At 37.5% G+C, this 22,333-nt stretch overlaps 1 long non-coding RNA gene across 7 annotated transcripts in view; it reads right to left on the bottom strand.

Moving 5' to 3' along the window:
• Positions 1–384: 384 nt before the first annotated feature.
• LOC141374005 (uncharacterized) overlaps positions 385–22,333 on the bottom strand; it is a 30,933-nt gene continuing 8,984 nt past the window's right edge. For 2 of the 7 annotated variants that reach the window (XR_012380533.1, XR_012380527.1), the window contains 5 exons: positions 12,167–12,312; positions 8,901–8,980; positions 7,475–7,563; positions 2,030–2,237; positions 385–1,466 (listed from right to left, as the gene is read on the bottom strand). This is a non-coding gene — a long non-coding RNA (uncharacterized lncRNA). Of the gene's footprint in view, positions 1,467–2,029; positions 2,281–7,474; positions 7,564–8,900; positions 8,981–12,166; positions 12,313–22,333 lie in introns of all 7 variants that reach the window. The other 5 variants (XR_012380531.1, XR_012380529.1, XR_012380532.1 and 2 more) reach the window with 5 other exon arrangements.

Below are 22,333 nucleotides of genomic sequence, written 5' to 3' on the forward strand. Positions count from 1 at the left end.
TTGGAAAGGAGGGACTATCTTGTTAAATATCATAACCCTAGAGCCCATGACAATAGACAGTTGATAAATATTTGTTAAATGAATGGAGTGTGAAGATTCCAGAAACTTGGCACCCTTAGGCCGACTAGTATTGGCATCCCTGCCATCCCAAAACCTGTAGCACTTTTAAGTGTTATGTCTGGGTTCTGAGATGAATCCACAGGACAAAAGCTCTTAGCAATATTAAAAATGTGGGACCCATTTTTCAGAGCTGAGCACTAAGGTAACAATGACCTGGAGAGCAAAGGGTACAGAGAGGGAGGACTTTGAAAACGAAGCATATACATCACATTTATTGGAACACAGACCAGCTCATATCTTAACCAGTATCTGACTGGTAAAGAAGGTAGTAGTTTATTCATTCTTATAAAGAACTGTAGTGGTTCCTATCATATATCAGCAAGTCAAGCCTTCCATGATTTAATAAATGCCTAAACATGGATTTTTTTCTTACATAGATATGCATGCTTGGTAAGGTGCGGCATGTATAAATCAGAATTCAATACAAAATTCTACTCGCAAATGACAGATTTTCAACAGTCTGACCTTAACTTTCAGTCAATAAAAGCACTTTTGTGTTCGAAATATACCTATTCATGATATGCAACTCATTTTATCTTGTTTCCATATGGATGGGACTGGCAATGGGGGAAACAATGACAAATTTGTCTGGACTGGAAATGTTCTAACCAATCCTCCCTCCTCTCCAGTCTACTTCCTGCTCCCTTGCCCCCCAACTACGTGGCTCCAAGAGAAGGAGCAGCACCAAGAGGCTAACGGGGGTGATTGCTGTTGGCTGCATCTTCGTACTTAGGCACATGTCTGTCTAGCAGTGGAAACAAAGGTCTCTGCAGCCTTACTAGCCAGTGCTATGCTGCTTCTGTCTCCAGCATTCATTACCGAGGGAAGAGAAGGGCAAAACCTTCCATTCCTGTCCTCAATCTCCTCCCCCAGCTGAGCCTGGGATAGGCATTAAGTAAGGCTGCCTTTGCGAAGAGCATTTCCCCCGTCCAACATGCTCTCACAAGCCCCCTTTGTTCCCTGCCCTCCACCCCACTATATGCTACAGCAGCAGTCACCCAGATGTTCTCTATCACAGCCTGAGCCGTGCCAGCAAACTTTGGCACGCATGAAAGTGCACTGAGTACTGGCCCTCCAGAAATACCTTATTCCCCCTCTGATTTCTGCAAATATTTTTAAATGTTAATGGGTTCCACTCACCCACAACCTAGGGGGAGGTTACAGAACAGGGCTCTGTGTGTCCAGCAAATTAGCAGCCCGAGGATACTGCTTGGCGCCTGGGTTCTGTCCCACCCTCGGGCGTTGGCTGGGGTTCTCCAACCTTGAACTGTTGAGGCCAGTTTGCCAGCACATAGCTTTCTCGTGACAGGGGTTAGATGGGCGCTTGGCAGGAAAGTTACTCCAAGCTACAAAAAAGAAAGGACCCTATCTCGCTCTGAAACTTCCGAAAGCAAGAGAGATCTTTTGAGCGTCACTGAAATAAGATTTTGAAATGTTTATTTTTTCCTCTTACTCATCCTCTTTTTTTTTTTTCCCAGTTCAATACATAGGCACAAAACAATTTGATGTGTGCTCTGGTACTTTGGGTATCATGTACCTTTGGAAGTACCTTAATGATAGAAAATGGTACATTAGCGAAGTCTCAGTGCAAAATTTAATAACATGGAAATTTGGATCTTTCGTATACAGGTAGGAGGTGATATGTATTTGGAGGGGTAAGAAGAGATAGAATATATTTGTCACTGGAGCGACTTACTCATCTTACTTACATTGTGACAGCTATTTTAGGGTGCAGCTGGAGGCCTCTAAAAAGCTCTCTAAACTGAAAAGATAATTGAAAGCCACCCTTAAAGAGTCTGTTTTTAATCCGTCCTGATAATCTCACTGGTCACTCTGGAAACAAACTGCTTATATGTTATCCACCTCTGGACCTTTATTTCTATGTAGCTAAAGCTCTCTTGTTGCTTACCAAGTCACACTGTGTGAGGCTAGTAGCCCACATTTCCTGCCCCTGCCCACGCTGGGGAGCGGAGGAACTGACCCTCGGGTCTTCTGTCTCCTGGATGCGAGCTTTAGAGAATCACACCGTATCATGCCATGATCCAAAGACTTCAGAATGTTCCAGTTACACCATCAGTATTTCTGCTGGAGGTGAAATTTTATTCTCCCACCTTCCACTGAGGAGGAGTAGAGAATTAGGAGGACCTCGATGAGATCTGACTGCAGAGCAAATGCAGGGTTACACAATCTAGATAAATCTTGAGAATCTTGAGAAGTAAAACCATCTACCCACACATCAGCCTGGGCACTGAGAAAGGAAACCACACCTTACTGCCAACATTCATGTGATTTTTCTATTCCACTGTCTTCATTCGCTTTTTTTTTTTTTTTTTTTTACTTTTCGAGGACTGTCCTACCCAACCAAGAAATGGTGTGAATGTTCATTACAGGAATTTCCCCTAAGACCCACCAATTCTTCAATGGAAAGCATTGACTGACAGGTGTGCCCTTGGAGTCTTTGAATCCCTTGCTTCAAAATCTTCCCCTTGATCTTTCTACCAATCCTGACCTTCTTACCCCATCCTAATCAATTCCCCACATTGAAAGATCAGATTTAAGCAAAACTCCCAATCCTCAATAAATTCTGACCTTACCTTTCCCCCAGCCTCTTCTAGACATGGCTGAAGCTCTGTGAGGTGGTGCTTATTTCCCCACCATACCAAGCAGTAAACTCAGCCCTTTCTTACCAATGACTGCATTGCATATTTAGGAGCCAACTCTTAAACACTCTTTTGTTTAACTATAACCTGAGATGGAACTAATATTTTGAGATTTTGGAGTTTTATACTTAAAACTGGGGGAGATGTGATGATTTTTTTAATTCTTTATATTTTCAAAATGATTCTTCTCCTTATTTAAAAAGTCCTGAGAAAATTTAAAAACTGAAAGAAGAATTTCCATTATGAGTTAATTCTAAAATGAAAGTTAAGTAATTTTAAGAAGCAAAACTTTACTTCATAAGCTAAAAATATAGGCAGGGACCATGTCTTCAATCTCCAAATTTAAGTGAGTGATAACAAATTAATTAATTTGGTGCAAACTGAAATATCTCTAAATGTTTATGTCAGTGCCAAATCACTTGGATTTTTCTGATGTGGGAAAACCTAGCATACAGAATTTTATTGTTGGCAGTCCCTGCAAGTGTGACTTGCCCTGGATCTATGCTGATAAGGTTCCAACATAAGAGATACCTGGATAACAGGCAAAAGAGTGTAACCAGGATAAAAGCACACATAAAACTTTACTAAATTTGTTTCCAGTCCGTAACCAAACAAAGCACAGTTATAAATGCCTGATATAGGTGTCTCACCAAAGAATATGATTTTAACTACAGAGACCACTAGAACTTCTGGACGAGAGGTGTGCTGGGTCAGAGGAAAGAACTATAGGATAATCACTGCCCTATTTACAAATACCTTTGTTTAAAAAAAAAAAAAAAGGAAGTACAAACCCAGTGGAGATTTGAAGTACATCAGTGTTTCTAAAGCTAAGTCAGTAAATTCTAGCTAAGATCCTGTGAAAACTTGGGCTTTTCTTTAAAAGAGGTCTGCAAGTTTGAGTTTGAGGACCACTGCTATACGCTCTAAATCCTTGCTTAAGCCAATATAAAGAAGACAGGACTTTTGGTTCAAGAAAGCAGCTAAATATAATTGTTCATCTGTTCTACCTCCCCCAAATCAGAGAAAGCATAAAAGTCAAAATAAATCCACAGTAAACCTGAAATGCCAGGAAGGATATCATCAGTGTCCATGAACAGAAAGAATTTTCTGGCAGATGAAATCAGATTGACTGCAAATTCCATAAGACACATACACACACACACACACACACACACACACACACACACACACACACACACCCCTTAATCCCATACAAATGAAGGAGAGAATCTCCTGAAAATCTGAGTTTACCTAATAGAATCCTAGATTAAACCTGTGAATCAGAGACAGCAGGGGCTAGGAAGAATGGATCCTGAGTGGACAAGTAATTAAGAGCAGCAGAACAGCTGAACCCACCTCCACACGCAGAGCCACTTTGGTGTTGCCCAAAGCAGAAAGCACAAATACTGGTGTTCCATAAAAATGAGAGTTCTGATCCAGGATGGATAGAAGGGGCTGTGGGAGAACTATGTGCCCCTAGCTATCATAAGGGTTAGGAAATCTCATAGAAGAAAACAAGTATCTCCTACCCCCAAGCCTGCCTATGTCATACCTCTCCTTTGCACAACCAACAAGAGTCAGGGCTCATGTACTGACCAGCAAGGGACAAGTATCATTCCCCAGGCTGACGAAATGTGTTCCAGCAAGCAACGGTGATCAGCCTAGCCTGAGGATTTTAGCCTCTTTTATGCCATGTGGACTTCTTTGTCTGATGAAGCCTATGGAGCCCTTCTCAGAATAATGTTTTGAAATATATAATATTTAAAAAATTTATATGATTATAAAGGAAACCAATTACAATGAAATGAAAGTATCAAAATATTTTTAAATTATAATATAAAAATATTTTTTCTTCTTTATTAACACACAAAATGACAAGATCTAGCAGTAGGCCAAACACTGCCAAAGTTTCAAAACAGTGATGATTATAATCCATACTTACAAACTAATGTGATATGGAAATGTCTGATGTCTATCAGTGACAAAGTCACAGATTGTGCTAATACTCCTATAATTGTTGCCTATGTTCATAATTGAAGGAATTGCTAAATTTCATTTTGAAGCCAGTAAAATAATATCATTTTTCCCATCTAAATTCATGAACATCCTGAATTCTATCTGTATTGGTCTGTGGTCCTCAAGTTAAAAATCTCTGATGGTAGACTCATTAACAAATATGAACAGGCAACCTGTTCTCATGCAAATATCAACTGCATGAGAACGTCAACCACATGTTTTAAAAAGTGGAATATTCCACAAAAGAGCTAATTCCTGAGGAAGAAAAATATAGGGAATAGGAAAGAATCATCAAAAAAACACAATTTGTATCTTTTTGTGAGCTCTGTGGATTGTGTAAGACTGATGAATCACGGACCTGTACCTCTGAAACAAATAATACATGTTTAAAAAGAAAGAAAGAAAGAAAAAAGAGAAGATAGTAGGAAGGGAAAAATGAAGAGGGGGAAATCGGAGGGGGCGACAAACCATGAGAGACTGTGGACTCTGAGAAACAAACTGAGGGTTCTAGAGGGGAGAGGGGTGGGGGGATGGGTTAGCCTGGTGATGGGTATTAAAGAGGGCACGTTCTGCGTGGAGCACTGGGTGTTATACGCAAACAATGAATCATGGAATACTACATCAAAAACTAATGATGTAATGTATGGTGATTAACATAACATAATAAAATAAAATTTAAAAAAACACAATTTATAACTACAGATAGTTTTAAAAGGAAAAGATGTCAAATTAAAAAAAAATACTTCAAAACGATGCGATGAAAAAGAAGCAGAGTTTTTGGAAATTATCAAGATTATTAAAATGTGACTGAACTGCAGAATGAATGAGATTTCAGATTAAAATAGTGAGCTGGAGGGGTAAGCCAAAAGATCGTATCAGAATTCAGTGACAAGAACAAAGAGATTAAAAGGATGAGAGAAAAGATGAGATATGTATATCTAAAAGTTCTGCCATCCATCTAGTAGGCATTCAAGAAAGATAAAGTAACAAATAGAAGGAAAAAATCAAATAATAACAGCAAGGCAAAGTTTCTGCCAGATGAACAAAGTCTCTTCAGTAGTACAAGGAATAACATCTAGACACGTTATATTAAAACACATGAACTCCAACATTAAGTAGGAAGTTGTAATAGACTATGAAAGAGAGTATAACCAAGTGGAAAGAAAAATTAAAATAGCATCAGACCTCTCACCTTCAACAATAGATGCTGGAAGACAATAGAACAATACTTTAACCACGGACAATTAGAATTTACATACAAAATTAAACCATCTTTTAAAAACCGGGGCAAATTTTAAAAATTAAAAAAAATTAAAACCAGGGCAAATAATCATATGCAAAATCTGAGTTGAACACATACAGCCTTTCTGAAAAAATACAAAATAATGTACTGTAACAAACTAAAAACTGAATACAAGAAAGAATATAAGAAAAAAAATTGTAAGCAAAGATAAAGCCTGCAGTTAAGTTCAAATAGCAATTGATGATTGACCCTAAAATTAACTCAATTGCTAAGGAATTATTCCTAAGGAATCAGGAATCAGAAACACAACAATAAGAGGGTACGTAAATATACCCAATCAATCAAAAGGATTCCAAAAGATCTTAAAATGTAAGTTGATGGTGTGATATTTAAAAAGTATGCTAAGGGATGTGCGTGCTCTGGGAGATGGAGGAGATTCTGAGATTCTGATTAATTCTGGATGTTAATAGTAAAGTTGTTATCACTATGTGACTATAAATGTATACAAATATTTTTAAATTGGCATAACATAGGCACCTGGGTGGCTCAGTTGGTTAAGCGACTGCCTTCGGCTCAGGTCATGATCCTGGAGTCCGGGATTGAGTCCCATATCGGGCGCCCTGCTCAACGGGGAGTCTGCTTCTCCCTCTGACCCTCTTCCCTCTCATGCTCTCTCTCTCTCATTCTCTCTCTCTCAAGTAAATAAATAAAATCTTTAAAAAAAATAAAGATAAAAAAATAAATTGGCATAACATGAACACCCCTTATTATTTCTCCCCTCTGCTTTGGCCCTAAAGTTTCAGACCCAAAATTGTGATGCAGCTCTGGGAAGTATAAGACCTTGAGACATGGTTTTCATGTCCTATCCTCATTCTTGGCTCCATTTTATTTTTCATATTCTTATGTTCCCTCAATTTGGATTTACTTCTTTAAAAAAATCATATATATATTTGCACATGTGTGTATATGTCCATATTCACATATATATGTGTGTATATATGTCGAATTTTAGGTGATACATATATATATGTAATATACCTAATATATATTATATATATATATGGCCTAGGCAGGGATAGAAAGAATATACATTTATAGTTCAATAGATGATTTCAATTAACTAAAGGCAAGGGTACGGTTTAACACATTACTATTTAATCTCCATCTTATTAATGTAATCCAAAGATTACCTAGCCCAGAACTGTCCTAACCTTAAGATGGCGTTCAAACCATCTACTCTTCTGAAAATCAATGATAGCTTCACTATATCCCTTAACCACATATATGGAAAGAACCGTGTGTAAATTAAATTACCTAAATGAAGAACTTGAAACATTCAAAGTGACCAGCTAACTACAATAATGAGTAGGCTTCTTTCAAGTAAAACAAAGCAAAACCAATACCTGAGTTGTAAGAGTGCGTTAAGAGCACAAACCTGTGAGGCAGACTGCCTGGGTTAATCCCACTTAGCAAGTATGGCAACTTGAACAACTGACAGCAACTCTTTGTGTTTAGTTTTCTCATCTGTAAAATGGGGATGGGGGGAATAAGAAGGTTGTTGTGAGGATTCAGTAAGATAATGCATGAGAATATCTTAGAATAGAGGCTATCACAATAAATATTAGCTACGACTATTTTAATAAAATATTTCCCTGAATGACATATTTCCCAGAACTATATTAGCATTCTATCATACAAATGATGATTGTTTTGAACAGTCCAGCTGAAAATTCATTCAGAACAGAACAGTGAGATTCTTTATGAATAACAACATAAATTTAAAAAACTACTTCTTTGACTTTTTCTATTTCCATTCCTTTTGTCAGACCATATATCTGATAGTTTATAAGTAGGCATTTTCTCAAAATGCTCCATCTGAAAAATGACTAAGTCCTGTTGAAACCTTCCCAGGTGGTGTATGCCCACAGCAACCATACTAGTCCATCTGACCCAATTAAGGCAATTTTTCCCATTAACATAGGCTTTTGTAACTGACGGCTTCCATACTGCATGTTTAGCAAATATGAAGGAATCCATCATCAGTGGTTTGCTGCAGCAGGCTAGCATCGATTGGCAGGAGGTGATTTACACATCTCTTACCTCCACATTTCATATTGACACTATTAGGAATCATCAAATCAAGGTGGTTTTGGCTTTTTTTTTTTTTTTCCGGAGAGCCTTTTGTTAAAAATTACCAACTCATCACAACCTCTTGTCCAAAAGAACCAGCCTTTGTAAAGTCCCAAAGTTAAGAGTACCCACATTATCTTTTAAGATAAAGCTTTTACAATGTAAAAAGCCGGTATAAGATACCTTGATTTGCAGATATAAAAGAAATATGGTGTAAAAACAAAGAACAAATATACTTATATCTGGAATATCATATTCATGAATATAACTTTCTATTCTGGGTTAAAATCTGAGCACAAATCTTTTCAGATGCAACAGTAACTATCGCAGTAATGATGTGGTTTGATTCCACATACTAAATTAACTTGGAAATATTGGTACATGATGTAAGTACTCATCAAAATTCAGTCCGTTTTATTCAAAGTTTAAATTCAGAATATTTTATTTTGTTCTGGGAATTTTATAAAGGGGTTTTGCCAAAAGCATTAAATATTTGATTCTACTTGTTAAGATTTGCAGGAACTGCTTTAAATTTATTATAAAAAATAACAGCAACAGCAACACATTTTCCCCTTTCATTAAGGTAGTGAAAAAACGAACTTTAAGAGCTTTTCCATAAAAATGCTCTAAAATATTCCATTAAAATTAAAAGGCAACTGCCATTTCACACGTGGTCAGATTTAACTATTTGAAGTTATTTTAGGTATATCAGCCCCCAAAGACCAAACTACCTGAGAGTCCAGCTGTGTTCAAAGATCTGCAGAATCCGGCCTCCAAAGTTGGATAGGGTTGGTACAAAGGGTTGTTAGACCTGAGAAGGAAAGGATAGTTCTGGTAGTATTCGATGTAGTATTCAAGCTCCTAAAAATCCTCACTTGATTAGAGGTTCCTTAATGAAACAATCACCTTGCAGTGGTCAGGGAGAAATCTACACTAGAGCATGCTTAGAACAAAAGCCCAATCCAATATTGAAAGCGTGTGATCGCTCCCCCCTCCATCAGAAATGGTGAATTGAGAATCTTAATAGCAAGCAATCTTCCAGGGTTGTGAGAAATAATGGCAGTTCAGTTGAAATCTTAAGCTTTCATAATTATAAAAAGTATCTTTAAAATGCTACAATAATATGCACATTTGCTGTTAAATATTATATTCCTTCTGGTATGGTTCTCCTTGCCCAGTTTTGTTTTATAGCAATATTTATGCATTTTAAATATGGTTCAAACATTAGTTTGCCACAGAGATATGTAGTTTCCTGCATGAGTAATTTATGCATTCTTAGGGTGGTCCTTTATACATACTTAATTAGCCTTAGAATCAGATTGTTAAATACTTGTTTAAATGTCCCGAATATCAAGAAATAAGAGTACCTCATATTTTTCAGGAATTTATTATTGACTTTTGCACTTAAACCTTAACAATCTTTCACCAGTATCCTTGTTAGGTCTCCCAGAACCCCAGCAAAATTTGACATAACTTACTTTTACCATAGTACCAGATGTTTATGTCTTTGGTATTTCATTTTTTGGTGTAAAAGAAAGTTATCCCAAAAAAGTGAACTAATGACTACAAGATAAAAAACTATGGACACAAATGATACAGTAACTACATTTAAAGGCCAACAGACTTGTCAGTATGTGTTAACATCTTACTTCCTGTACCAGTGTTAGAAAAAGGATATGGGGGTGAGAGTGTTTTTGTTTGGCTTGTTTGTTTAGTGTTAAGTGAAAAGTATAGGGCTTGAAACCATCCATACTTGGGGTATAATTCTGACTCTTCCATTTACTCATTTGTTTGACCCTGAGAAAGTTACTTGACTTCAAGTGACTTTTAGATTTCATCAGATTTCCTTTCAGATCCACCCAAAAACGAGAAAACAAAAATAATGAACACTCTTTTAATGATCTAATTTATACAAATATGGTGGTAATACTGAGAAAAACTAGAACAACAGTAACTTTCAGATTAGGCCTTAACTTATCCTCAAAATATCCCTGTTACAAACCTCTCAGCCAGGGCACCTGGGTGGTGCAGATGGTTAAGCATCTGCCTTTGGCTCAGGTCAGGATCCCAGGGTCCTAGGATCGAGCCCCACATCGGGCTCCTGGCTCAGCGAGGAGGCTGCTTCTCCTTCTCTCTCTGCCTCTCTCCTTGCTCATGCTCTCTCTCTCTCTCTATCTCTGTGTCTCAAATGAATAAATAAAATCTTTAAAAAACAAAAAAAAAGAACCTCTCAGCCTTTGCCTTAGGAATGATTTTTTATTGTCAAATATGGCTGGCTATATGTCATTTCTTATGCCAAGTATGGAAAGTGAAGGATTTCTTCAACTTCCCACAAACACTCAGTACTTGCTTTGCAGGCCACTGGCTTCTCTTCCACCTGAATCAAGGCAGGGGCAATTTCCAGTCTACTCGCCCACACATTTGCTGTGAGCTTTAACTCCATTTGTTGGAAAGCCACCAAACGTTTATGAGCACCTAAGGGATATTGGGTGATCGTCATCTTTCTCTTGGTCCTTCCCGCCACACCAAATGCCCTGGTAAGGTTGCTGCACCTGGACACTGCATTCCCTGCAGAGCCCTTTGTTCCCAAAATTGTAGAATATTTGGACCAAGTTCAGAGAAGAGTTACTAAAAGGATTAAGTGACTGAGGAGACCAATTTATAAGGAATTCAGAAATGTTTGGTTAAATGGTAATTACCTTAAAAAGGTGTGGTGGCTCTGACATTAAGTTCAAATTTAAAGCCCTACTTGGCAAAAAGGGCTCTTTTCAGGCCTCCCCATTCAGAAATACTCTGAAGAAGGGGCAGAATCTCCCTCTTGCTTGGCCCTCCAACCACTGCTGAGGCTGCCTGGGTGGTATTCATAGTCCAGCGCCATGATCTCTACACACAGGCACAGAAGGCCACGCTACGAAGCAGAGGGTGCATTTAAGATGGCCCAGAGATGCTTACAAGAAAGTCTTCTCAGCAATCATGAAGAACAAGCCTGGGTCATGAAGGGCTAGTTCCTCTACCCCAGTAACGCATTTATCCACACCCCATTGCCAATCTCTGCTTGATGGGTGGTACCATTTAATAAGAGCTGCTGAGTCCAAGTGTGCAAGTCTAAAATATACCACTTGGAATTTAAGAATGACAGTTCCCACTTGGCCATAGAGGAAAACCTGAGAACACCTGTAACAGTAAAGGAGGCTGAAAGAGATAATTCCTTTATAGCAGCACTGCCCAAAATGTTCTCCAGGTGATATTACTCTGTGTTACAAACTTTTTTTTTAAGATTTTATTTATTTATTCATGAGAGACAGAGAGAGAGAGAGAGAGAGAGGCAGAGGCAGAGGGAGAAGCGATGCGGAACTCGATCCCAGGACCCTGGGATCATGACCTGAGCCGAAGGCAGACGCCTAACCGACTGAGCCACCCAGGCATCCCTGTGTTACAAACTTTTAAAAAGAAAAGAGCGAAAAACTGGAATAAATGAAGTCAAACTTTGTGTGTGTGATGTGTGTGTTTTAACAGTAGTATCTCTCAGATGCAAACAAACAAGCCAAACAAAAACACTCTCACCCCCCTATCCTTTTTCTAACACTGGTGCAGGAAGTAAGATGTTAATACATACTGACAAGTCTGTTGCCCTTTAAATGTAGTTACTGTATCATTTGTGTCCATAGTTTTTTATCTTGTAGTCATTAGTTCACTTTTTTGGGATAACTTTCTTTTACACCAAAAAATGAAATACCAAAGACATACACACTCCAAATTCAAATTGGGCTCGGAATGCTTTATTCCTGAAGTACAGATTCTTGGCATTCACAGCTACTTCCAGAATGCCTTTTATAATGATGCACTCAGTAAATGAAAAATGAAATGTATGGACCAGCCTAAGCTAGAACACAGGTTTTAAATCTACTCCACTTCTCTTTCTACCACATTGATATTCTAGCTACTCTTTACTTACAAGAAGCTTTTCATCCTATATAAATGAAATGAAATTTGTTACCTGGAAGCATTGACTTGGAAGCTAGAAAAGATCAAGCTCGAGGGTCTTCTGCTTTCTTGAGGCATCCAGGTAAGTGTGTATTTATATTTTTTTCTTAAGGAAGCCCCACAAAACTGTATAGCCTTTATGTCCTGCAAGACTTGCTGCTACCATATAAGATGAAAATAGCCCAATGAGTTTTCACCAAATTTATAAGTTGTGCTTGAGACAGTTGACCTTATATTACTAATGATATGACAGAGTAAAATGCGCTTTAGATTACTCTGGGGTCACCTTTGAGAGAGAGATATTCATCCTCCTGTGTGGCTAAAATGTATATTTAAATAAAAACTAATTCTATATTATTTCCATACTCTTCATAATTACATGAACTTTAACCATCTCACTTCTTAGCATTCCTTTTAAGACATTTATTACATCTACTATTTGGTTAATAAGCACCTTACCCAATAGTCTTACTTCCACCCTCGCACCTCTCGATATTTTTAGACTATGAATAGCCAATCTGAAATCATCACATTGTAAATATTACCACAGATGGAATTCCTTCTGACAACCATCTGAAGTTTCTGTATCATTTTTTTTCCATGAGTGGGGGCTGCCATAGTTAAACTTGAATCTACAGTACTGCAATTTGGCATTCTACTTCAATTCTTTAAAAGCTTCATTTATATTGATCTTGTCTTTTGGAATTTCCTGTAGGCTGCCTCAGATAAAATAATTTCCAGCCTAATCTTCGTCTTGTCTAATCTCTAGTTTGACATTATGCCTTCAAAATCAAATCTTATCATTTAATCCAAAACAAAAACTTTATTATGAATATTAAATCAGTAATATTCACAGACTGGCCTTGGTAATTCATTTTTATCATGATTGAGAAGCCAATGTTTAAGCTTTGACTACTGATACTCAAAACTTTGCAAATTTCTTCCAGACTGTTCGTAATTTAACAAGATATGCTAACAACCACACACACACACAAATCACTATCCAACCACTCTGTGTCTTAGACCAAATAAAGCCTTTACCCTCTCATTTTTCAAGTAAACTTATAGTCCAGATTATAAAACCAGGACTGAGTGTAAAAGCCAAACATTTTACCTTCCTGTGTTTCCTTCCCATCACTTCCTGAGTTGGTGACTATGAAAATATGCTAAGCCCAAAATAGCAGTCAGCTTGGCCTCAGTCATTTCCAAGCCAAAGGGGAATTGACAGACACCCCCTTTACAAGTCTAATGTTTGTAAATATCCAGTGAAATGACTTCATTCAGTCAATTATTTCTGGAGAAAGCTGGCAGAATAACATAGTAATTAAACTGAGGACTGATGGAAACTGTTAAACAGGAGAGCTATTTTGCACAGCAATTCACATTAATGCTTTTAATGTATTTTCATTTTTAAAAAATGCTTGAAATACTAGGGCAGTTAAAAGGAACTGCCTCTTCATTGAGAAACATATTTAAAATTCCAGGGAAGGTGGCATATGGAAAAGAAGAAACTCAGTTTTCCAGTATCATCTTAGAATCAGTATGATTTATTTTAAGTATGATGAATTGTGAAATCAAAACGCAACTGTATTCAAATGTAAGTAGAAAAGACACCCCAAAGCCAGAACATCATGTACTCAAGATTCAATTGCCTGTGTGCTAGGTATTCACTTCATAGTGAATATGCTGTCTGCTGCATGTTTTTGCTCCGTCCAGTTTCCCTTTGATTCCTCCAGCTGGACGCCAGCTTACCTTGATTCATCCATCCAATCATTCATTTATTCAACAATATTGAGCCACCACCTCAGGCACTCTGCTAGTTACTTATTATGTAGCTGTAAACAAAAATACTTTTCCACATACCTCTCCTAACTGCCTAATAGTTATGTACTTGGAGATAGACAAAAATTCTAATACAAAGTAATAAATTGGAACCCATAAGCTGATGGAAAGAGCTCTGAATGCTTTCCAAAGGAAAATGCAAGTTGTTAAATTACTTGTCACTTCATTTTTTATTTTTTAATTTTAATTCCAGTATAGTAAGTATACAGTGTTATATTAGTTTCAGGTATACAATATAGTGATTCAATTATTCTATACATTACTCAGTGCTCATCATGATAAGTATACTCTTAATTCCCATCACCTCTTTCACTCCTCTGATAACCATCAGTTTGTTCTCTATAGAGTTATAGTTCTAGTTCTCTATAGTTAAGAGTCTATTTCTTGGTTTGTCTCTCTTTTTTAATCCTTTGCTCATTTGTTTTGTTTCTTAAATTCCACATAGGAGTGAAATCATATGGTATTTGTCTTTTTCTGACTGACTTATTTCAGTTAGCATTATACTGTCTAGCTCCATCCATGTTGCTGAAAATGGCAAGATTTCATTCTCTTTTATGGCTGAATAATATTCCATTGTATATATATACACCACCTTTCCTTTATCCATTCATCTACTGATGGACACTTGGGCCCTTCCATAACTTGGCTATTGTAAATAATGCTGGCAAAAACATAGGGGTGCATATATCCCTCTGAATTAATGTTTTTGTATTTTCTGGGTAAACACTCACTAGCATGATTACTGTATTGTAGGGTGGTTCTATTTTTAACTTTGTGAGGAATTTCATACTGTTTTCCGCAGTGGCTATACCAGCCTGCATTCCCACCAGCAGTGCATGAGGGTTCCTTTTTCTCCACATCCTTGCCAACACTTGTTTCTTATGTTTTTGATTTTAGCCATTCTGACAGGCAGGTGTGAGGTGATCTCATTGCAGTTTCGATTTGCATTTCCCTGATGATGAGTGATGTGGAGCATCCTTTCATGTGTCTATTGGCCATCTGGATGTTTTCTTTGGAGAAATATCTGTTCATATCTTCTGCCTATTTTTTAATAGGATTATTTGTTTCGGGGGTTACTGACTTGTATCAGTTCTTTATATATTTTGGATACTAACTCTTTATCAAATATGCCATTTGCCAATATCTTCTCCCATTCAGTAGGTTGCCTTTTAGTTTTGTTCATTATTTCCTTTGCTGTACAGAAGCTTTTTATTTTGATGTAGTTTCAATAGTTTATTTTTGTTTTTATTTCCCTTGCCTCAGGAGACATATCTAGAAAAATGTTGCTAGAGCCAATGCCAAAGTATAGCACTTAATTTTTAAAAGACTCTAACATACAAATAAACACCATCTTTTCTAGTACCTGATGGCATAGATACAAAGCCTAAAAAAAGGGAAACTTTTAGGTCATTTATAACAATCTAAAGAATGGAGTAAGAGAAGTTGGCAAAAATCAAGACCAACTTAGGGAAACCAAGCCAGAAAATTCCAAGGTAGACTGAAACTGGATGAGTTAGTGACTAAAAAGCACTTCTGCTACACTTCAGAAATACTTCTCATTTCTCTGTCAATATTAACTTACTAAATATTCTTCTGGATGAATAATCATACTCCTTTGAAAATACAAATAACATGGGGGTGTGGGGTTAAGGACTGTCAGTCATTCACATTCTGCTTGTATGAGCTACATAAGAATTTAATGAAATGTTTGGCACAGTTCTTTGTAAACTGAGGAATACTACAAAATCAGAATGGCAGGGTAGTTAAGATCGTAGATTCTGGAGCCAAACTGCCTGAATTTGAAACCTAGCTCTACAAATACAAGCTGTGAAAGTTTAGGCAACTAATTTAATCTCTTGATGCCTCAGTTTCTTCATCTACAAAATGGCAATAATAGTTGAAACTATTCCACAAGGTTGTTGAAAGGTTTAATTAGTTAATATATGTAAAGCACTTAAAACAGTGCTGGGACTTGCCCTTTTGACCAGAACAGAGTAACAGGGACTGGTTTTATGCTCCCTCCTAAAGCTACCAAAAACAAACAAATAGGATATGAAATAGAATATGAAATAATGATTATCAAGACACAGTACATCAGGCAATGAAGGACAGTGATCCCTGAGATATGGGAAACAAATGAAGCAAGCCTGAATGATTGCCCTAATTTACTGTCTTGAGAGAGTTCCCAGGCCACAGTATAGAAGAGAGTTGAGGGGGGATCCAGGCAAAGCTTGCAGGGCTCCCTAAGTTGAGGAGATACGGTTCAGAGTGTGAGCAGAAGAACAAGGGGGCCAGAAAGTGCAAGACAAAGTACCAGAAAGGAGAGAGTTGAAAAAAAATAAAAAGGCAAAAACAAAAACAAACAAACAAAAAAACACCAAAAAACAAACAATGGGGATCAGCAGAGTATCCCCTCAAGTATTCACCAGGGTAGTGATAAGCACATGCCATGTGAGGAAACTATGTAAGACCAGGGGAAGAACTATCCAAAAGCACCAGAGAGTATAGTACACAATACTCACATAGGACCAGGAATAGTGGCTATTGTCACCAGTCAGACAGAAAAACCTCAAAATACACAGAACATTTGGTAGAGTACTCAGAAGATTCTTATCCCAGTAACAGGAAATAATTAGTCTTGACTGATCATTTCTCTGCTCATTTCTAACACATTTTAAAATCATTTTCAAAGGGATGCCTGAGTAGCTCAGGGGGTTAAGTGTCCAACTCTTGAATTAGGCTCAGGTCATGATCTTAGGGTAATGGGATTGAGCCTTGTGTCGGGCTCTGTGCTCAGCATGGAGTCTGCTTGAGATTCTCTCTCTCTCCCTCTGCCCCTTCCCCCACTTGTATGCTCTCTTTCGCTCTGTCTCTCTCTCAAATAAATAAATAAATAGATCTTTTAAAAAAATAATTCTCAAAAACTATTTCCAAGTAGCAACTGCATCTCAGAACAAAGTTCAAAAATATTTAAAGAAAAACAAAAATAACAAGCCAAATTCACAAGGTAAAATTCACAACGTGAATCAAATCAAAGATTACCAGGTATGCAAAGGAGAAAAATATGAATCAAAATGGGGAAAATTAATCAACTGAAATTGCCCTAGAACTAACAGATTTTAGAATCATCAATGACATTAATTATAATTAATAATGACATCATTATATTCCGCATGTTCAAAAAGTATGGACAGACACTAAAGATATAAAAAAAAAGACCCACGTTGAACTATAGATGAAAGCTACAATGTCTGTGATGAAAAAGATACACCAGATGGAATTAGACGAGAAAATATTAGTGACCATGAAGACATAACAACAGAAACTATAAAAAATGAAGCAAAAAAAAAAAATTAAAATACAAAAAGAGCTTCAGTGAACTATAGGAAAATGTCAAATGGTCAACAAACATGTAATGGTAGCCCCCAAAGAAAAGAGTGGGGAAGATGGAAAATATTTGAAGAAATAATGGTGAAAAAATTAACAAATTTGATGAAAACTAAAAATCTACACCTCCAGGAATCTCATATAACCTTAACATAAGAAATATGAAGAAAAGTACACCATGACATCATACTCAAAATGCTCAAAAACATGATAAAGTACAAATCTTATAGGCAGACAGAATAAAAAGATAAATTATATATGAAGAAACAAAGATAATGATAATAGATTTCTCATCATAAAAAATACCAGCTAGAAGCATGGAGCAGCATCTGTAAAGCATTAGAAGAAAAAAAGTCAAACTAGAATTTTATACTCAGTAAAATATCCTCAAAAACAAGGCAAAATAAAGACTTTTTCATTCAGGCATAAGGAAAATTATACCTGATGGAAATATGGATCTGCACAAAGGACTAAAGAGTACAAGAAATTTTACCTATTTGAGTAAATATATAAGACTTTCTTATTTATTTATATTTTTGAAAAAGATAACTGTTTCAACAAAAATAACAGTACATTGTGAGGTTTGTAACACATATATGATATATAAAAACAAAAACATACAGGCCAGGAGGGAAGAAGTAAAAATATATATTTGTAAGTTTCTTATACTATATGTTAAGTGTTATAGTACCTGAATACGAATTGTAATAAGTTAAAGATGTATACTATGATGCCAAATTGACCACTAAAATAAGAAAACAAGGAGTTATAGCTAATAAGTTACCAACGGAAATGGACAAAATCTTTAAAAAAAAAAGAATACGAAAGAAGAGAGGGAAACGGAACAACATATGAGACAAAAAGAAAGCAAAGACTGGAATGTTTTGTTTTGATTTTAGGTTTAGCTTAGAGGTTTAACACCTAAACATAACAATCACATTAAATGTAAATGGTATCAACACACCAATTAAAAGGCAGAAATTGTTAGATTAGATAGAAAAGCAAGACCAACTATGTGCTGCCTAAAACAAAGGTACAAGTAGGTTAAAAGTGTAAAAAAAAAAAAAAAAAAAAAACAAGAAAAGGAAAAAGATATACCAAGTTAATATTAATCAAAGAATGCTAGAGTAGTATATTAACATCAGACTAAGTTCAGACTAATATTACCAGGCAAAAGAAGGGAAGATTTTATAATAATAAGTGGCTCAAATAATCAAAAGGGCATATAATCCTAAATGTTTATACACCTAATAACAGAGTTTCAAGACACATAAAGTGGGGCACCTGAGTGGCTCAGATGATTAAGTGTCTGCCTTTGGCTCAGGTCATTATCTCTAGGTCCTGGGATGGTGCCCCACGTCGGGCTTCCAGCTCAGGGGGGAATCTGCTTCTCTCTCACCCTCTGCCTCTCCCTCTGCCTCTCCCTCTGCCTCTCCCCACTGCTCGTGCTCTCTCATTGTCTCTCTCTCTCTCTCTCTCTCAAATGAATAAATAAAATCTTAAAAAAAAAAGACATAAAGCAAAACCAACAGAAGTGCAAAAAAAATGAACAAATACACAATTATAGTAGCAAATTTCAATTCTCTTCTCTTAACTGAATGAATAGAAAACCAGTAATGAGATGGGGGACTTAAAAATCACAATCAACCAAAGTTGACTTGATTGGTATTAACAGAACACTCCATCTAACAATAGTAAAATATACATTCATTTTATTTGCACACAAAACATTTCCCAAGAGAGGCTACTTTCTGAGGCATAAAACAAGTCTCATTAAATATAAAAGCATTCAAATTATACAAACTACTTCTTTGATCACAACAGAATTAAATTAAAAATAAATGAGAGGTCTCTAGAAATCTCCAAATATTTAAAACTAAACAACACAATTTTAAATAATGAGTAACTAAAAGATGAAATAAAAAAACCTAAAAAACAATTTGAATTGAAGGAAAATCATAAAAACAATATATCAAAATTCATGGGAATCTGCTAAAGCAGTATATAGGAGAAAATTTATAGCACTGAACATTTATTTAGAAAAGAAGAAAGGTTTTGAGTCAAGGACCTCAATTTCTACTTTAGAAAAGAAGAGCAAATGAAATGCAAAGTAAGCATAAAATAGTAAAGATTAGAGAAGAAATAAAAAATGTAGAAAACTAATAGAAAAATCAGTAAAACCAAAAGCTGGTTGTTTAAGAAAAATAGAATTGATAAACCTCTAAGAAGAGTGATCAGAAAAAGAAACAAGATACAAATTACCAATATCAGGTATTACAGAAGTGATACCAATACAAAATCTAGTCATTAAAGGATAATAGACGTTGGGGGGTCCCCATGCCACCCTTAGTTTTGATAATTAGCACTAGAAAGACTCAAAGAACTCAGAAAAGCTGTTATACTCACAGTTACCTTACAGTTTATTACACTGAACAGATACAGATTAAAATCAGTAAAGGCAATGGGGTACCTGGGTGACTCAGTCGGTTAAGCTTCTGCCTTTGGCTCAGGTCATGATCTCGGGGTCCTGGGATTGAGCCCCACCTGTGTCAGGCTCCTTGCTTGGCAGAGAGCCTGTTTCTCCCTCTCCCTCTGCTCCTCTGCCTGGCTCATGTGCTCTCTCTCTCTCTAACAAATAAAATACTTCTTAAAAAGTCAGCAAAGGCAAAATTCACCTAGAGAGGAACCTAGAAAAAATTATATATAAATTTCTAGTCGTCCTTTCCCAGTGTAACTTGTATGGACTGCACTTAATTCTCCCAGCAACAGTGTGTGACAACACATATGAAGTATCACCAACTAGGGAAGCTCATCTAAACCTTGTTGTCTAGGGTTCTTATTGACAGTCATGCAGGCATGGAACACCCATGACTGACTTTAGCTACCCAGTCTCCAGCTACTCCAGAGACCAAACTGATAAAGCATGGCCTAGGAATCCAGGTAAACAAAAACAGTCATTCACCATAAATCACTTTGTTAGTATAAGCCACCTGATGAACACAAAGGCCCTAGGTATATAAAGACAATTTTATTACACAGGATATTCCAAGGGTTTAGAGGTTTTCTCCCAGGAGCAAGTCAATGGCTAGTTCTTTCTTTGGGATGTGCCGGGTTTAACCATCACAAACCCTCTAAGTGAACCCTTTACTGTACAATAAGAAAATATTCTGAACAACTTTATGCCAAATCAGTCAACAACTTAGATGAAACAAATATCTTAAAAGAAAAACCATGAAAAGTCACTCAAAAATAAATAATCTAAACAGCCCTATATCAAAGAAACTCAATTTGTGGTTAAAAAATTTCCCACAAAGAAGGGGCGGAGCAAGATGGCGGAGGAGTAGGAGACCTAGATTTCGTCTGGTCTCAGGAATTCAGCTGAATAGGGATCAAACCATTCTGAACACCTACGAACTCAACAGGAGATCGAACAGGAGAGTAGCAACAACTCTCTGAACAGAGAAGCGACCACTTACTGGAAGGTAGGGCGTGCGGAGAAGTGAATCCGAGGCGATATTCGGGAGGATAGATGGCAGGGGAGGGGCCTCCGCCGGCCACTTCTGGCAAGTGATAGAGCCGCGGAGCACAAAATCGGACCTTTTAGAAGTTGGCTCGGCGGAGGGACGTCGCTGCAGTGGCTAAGCGGGGGGTGGAATCCTCCCGGGACAGTGTGGTCTCAGGACCCTTGGGGTCACGGAGAGACCGGGGGTGCCTGAGTGCACCAGAGCTCCCAGGTATCAGAGCGGGGAAGCCGGCTGCAGAGACGGAGCAGAGTCGCGGGCTCTCAGCTCGGGGTTGCCATAAACTGTGATCTGCGGCCCAGTCGGGGCACGGCTCCCCCAGCAGGGACCCAACAAGCAGCAGATCTGGGGAGACTCCCCTTCCTTCCCGGGGAGGAGCGGTGCGGGAACGCACTGCAGGGATCTGCTGGGTTTGGAGACTCCGTGCGGGGTCGGGTGCCAGAGATAGCAACGCTCGATCACAGGCCGGGTGAGCACGGAGTGCGGCCGGAGACCGGGGACACGGGAGTGACTGCTTTTCTCTGGGGACACACTGAGGAGCGGGGCCCCGAGTTCTCAGCTCCTCCGGGTGGAGATTGGGAGGCCACCATTTCTGCCCTGGTCCTCCAAAGCTGTACCGAGAGCTTGCAGGGAACAAAAGCTCCTGAGAACAAACCGGAGCAGCTTCCTTAGCCCGGACCGACAAGGGTGGGGCAATTCCACCTCCGGCAAAGACATTTGGAAACCACAGCAACAGGCCCCTCCCCCAGAAGATCAGCACAAACAGCCAGCAAGCCAAGACCAAGTTGATCGATCAAGGAGAATGGGAGAACTCCAGCGCTAGGGGAATACTGCACATAGATTCATGGCTTTTTTTTTTTTTTTTTTCACCATGATCCATTATTTCATCAAAGTTAATTTTTGTTGACTGTTTTTTTTTATTTTTCTTTTTCCCTTTTTCAACCAACATCTTATCATTCCCTTTTTAAAAAAAAAAAAAAAACATTTTTTATTTTTCATTTTTAGAGTCATATTTTATCCCTTCATAGTAGTTACCCTTATTTTTGGCATATATATATAAGTTGTTCTCTCTTTAAAATTTTGGGGTACAGTTTCTTCTAACAGATCAAAATATACCCTAAATCACTAGTGTATGGCTTTGTTCTAGTCTCCTGCCTGATCACATTCTCTCCCTTTCTCCTTTTTTTTTCTTTTCTTAAATCTTCTTTCTTTTTTCAAACAACTTATCTTACCAATTCCTTTATAAAACCTTTTATAATTTTCATCTTTACAGTCATCTTCCATCCCTTCATTGTATCAACCCTTATTTTGTACATATATGTCTTTCTTCCTTTAAAATTTTAGGAGGCACTTTTTTCTAACAGACCAAAATACGCCCAAAATCTAGTGTGTGGCACTGATCTATGCACTAGCCTGATCATATTTGATCA

The sequence above is a fragment of the Callorhinus ursinus genome, unplaced genomic scaffold (genome assembly GCF_003265705.2).
Source record: "Callorhinus ursinus isolate GAN/ISIS: 27379988/994484 unplaced genomic scaffold, GSC_fseal_2.0 scaffold13, whole genome shotgun sequence".
Taxonomy (NCBI): Eukaryota; Metazoa; Chordata; class Mammalia; order Carnivora; family Otariidae; genus Callorhinus; species Callorhinus ursinus.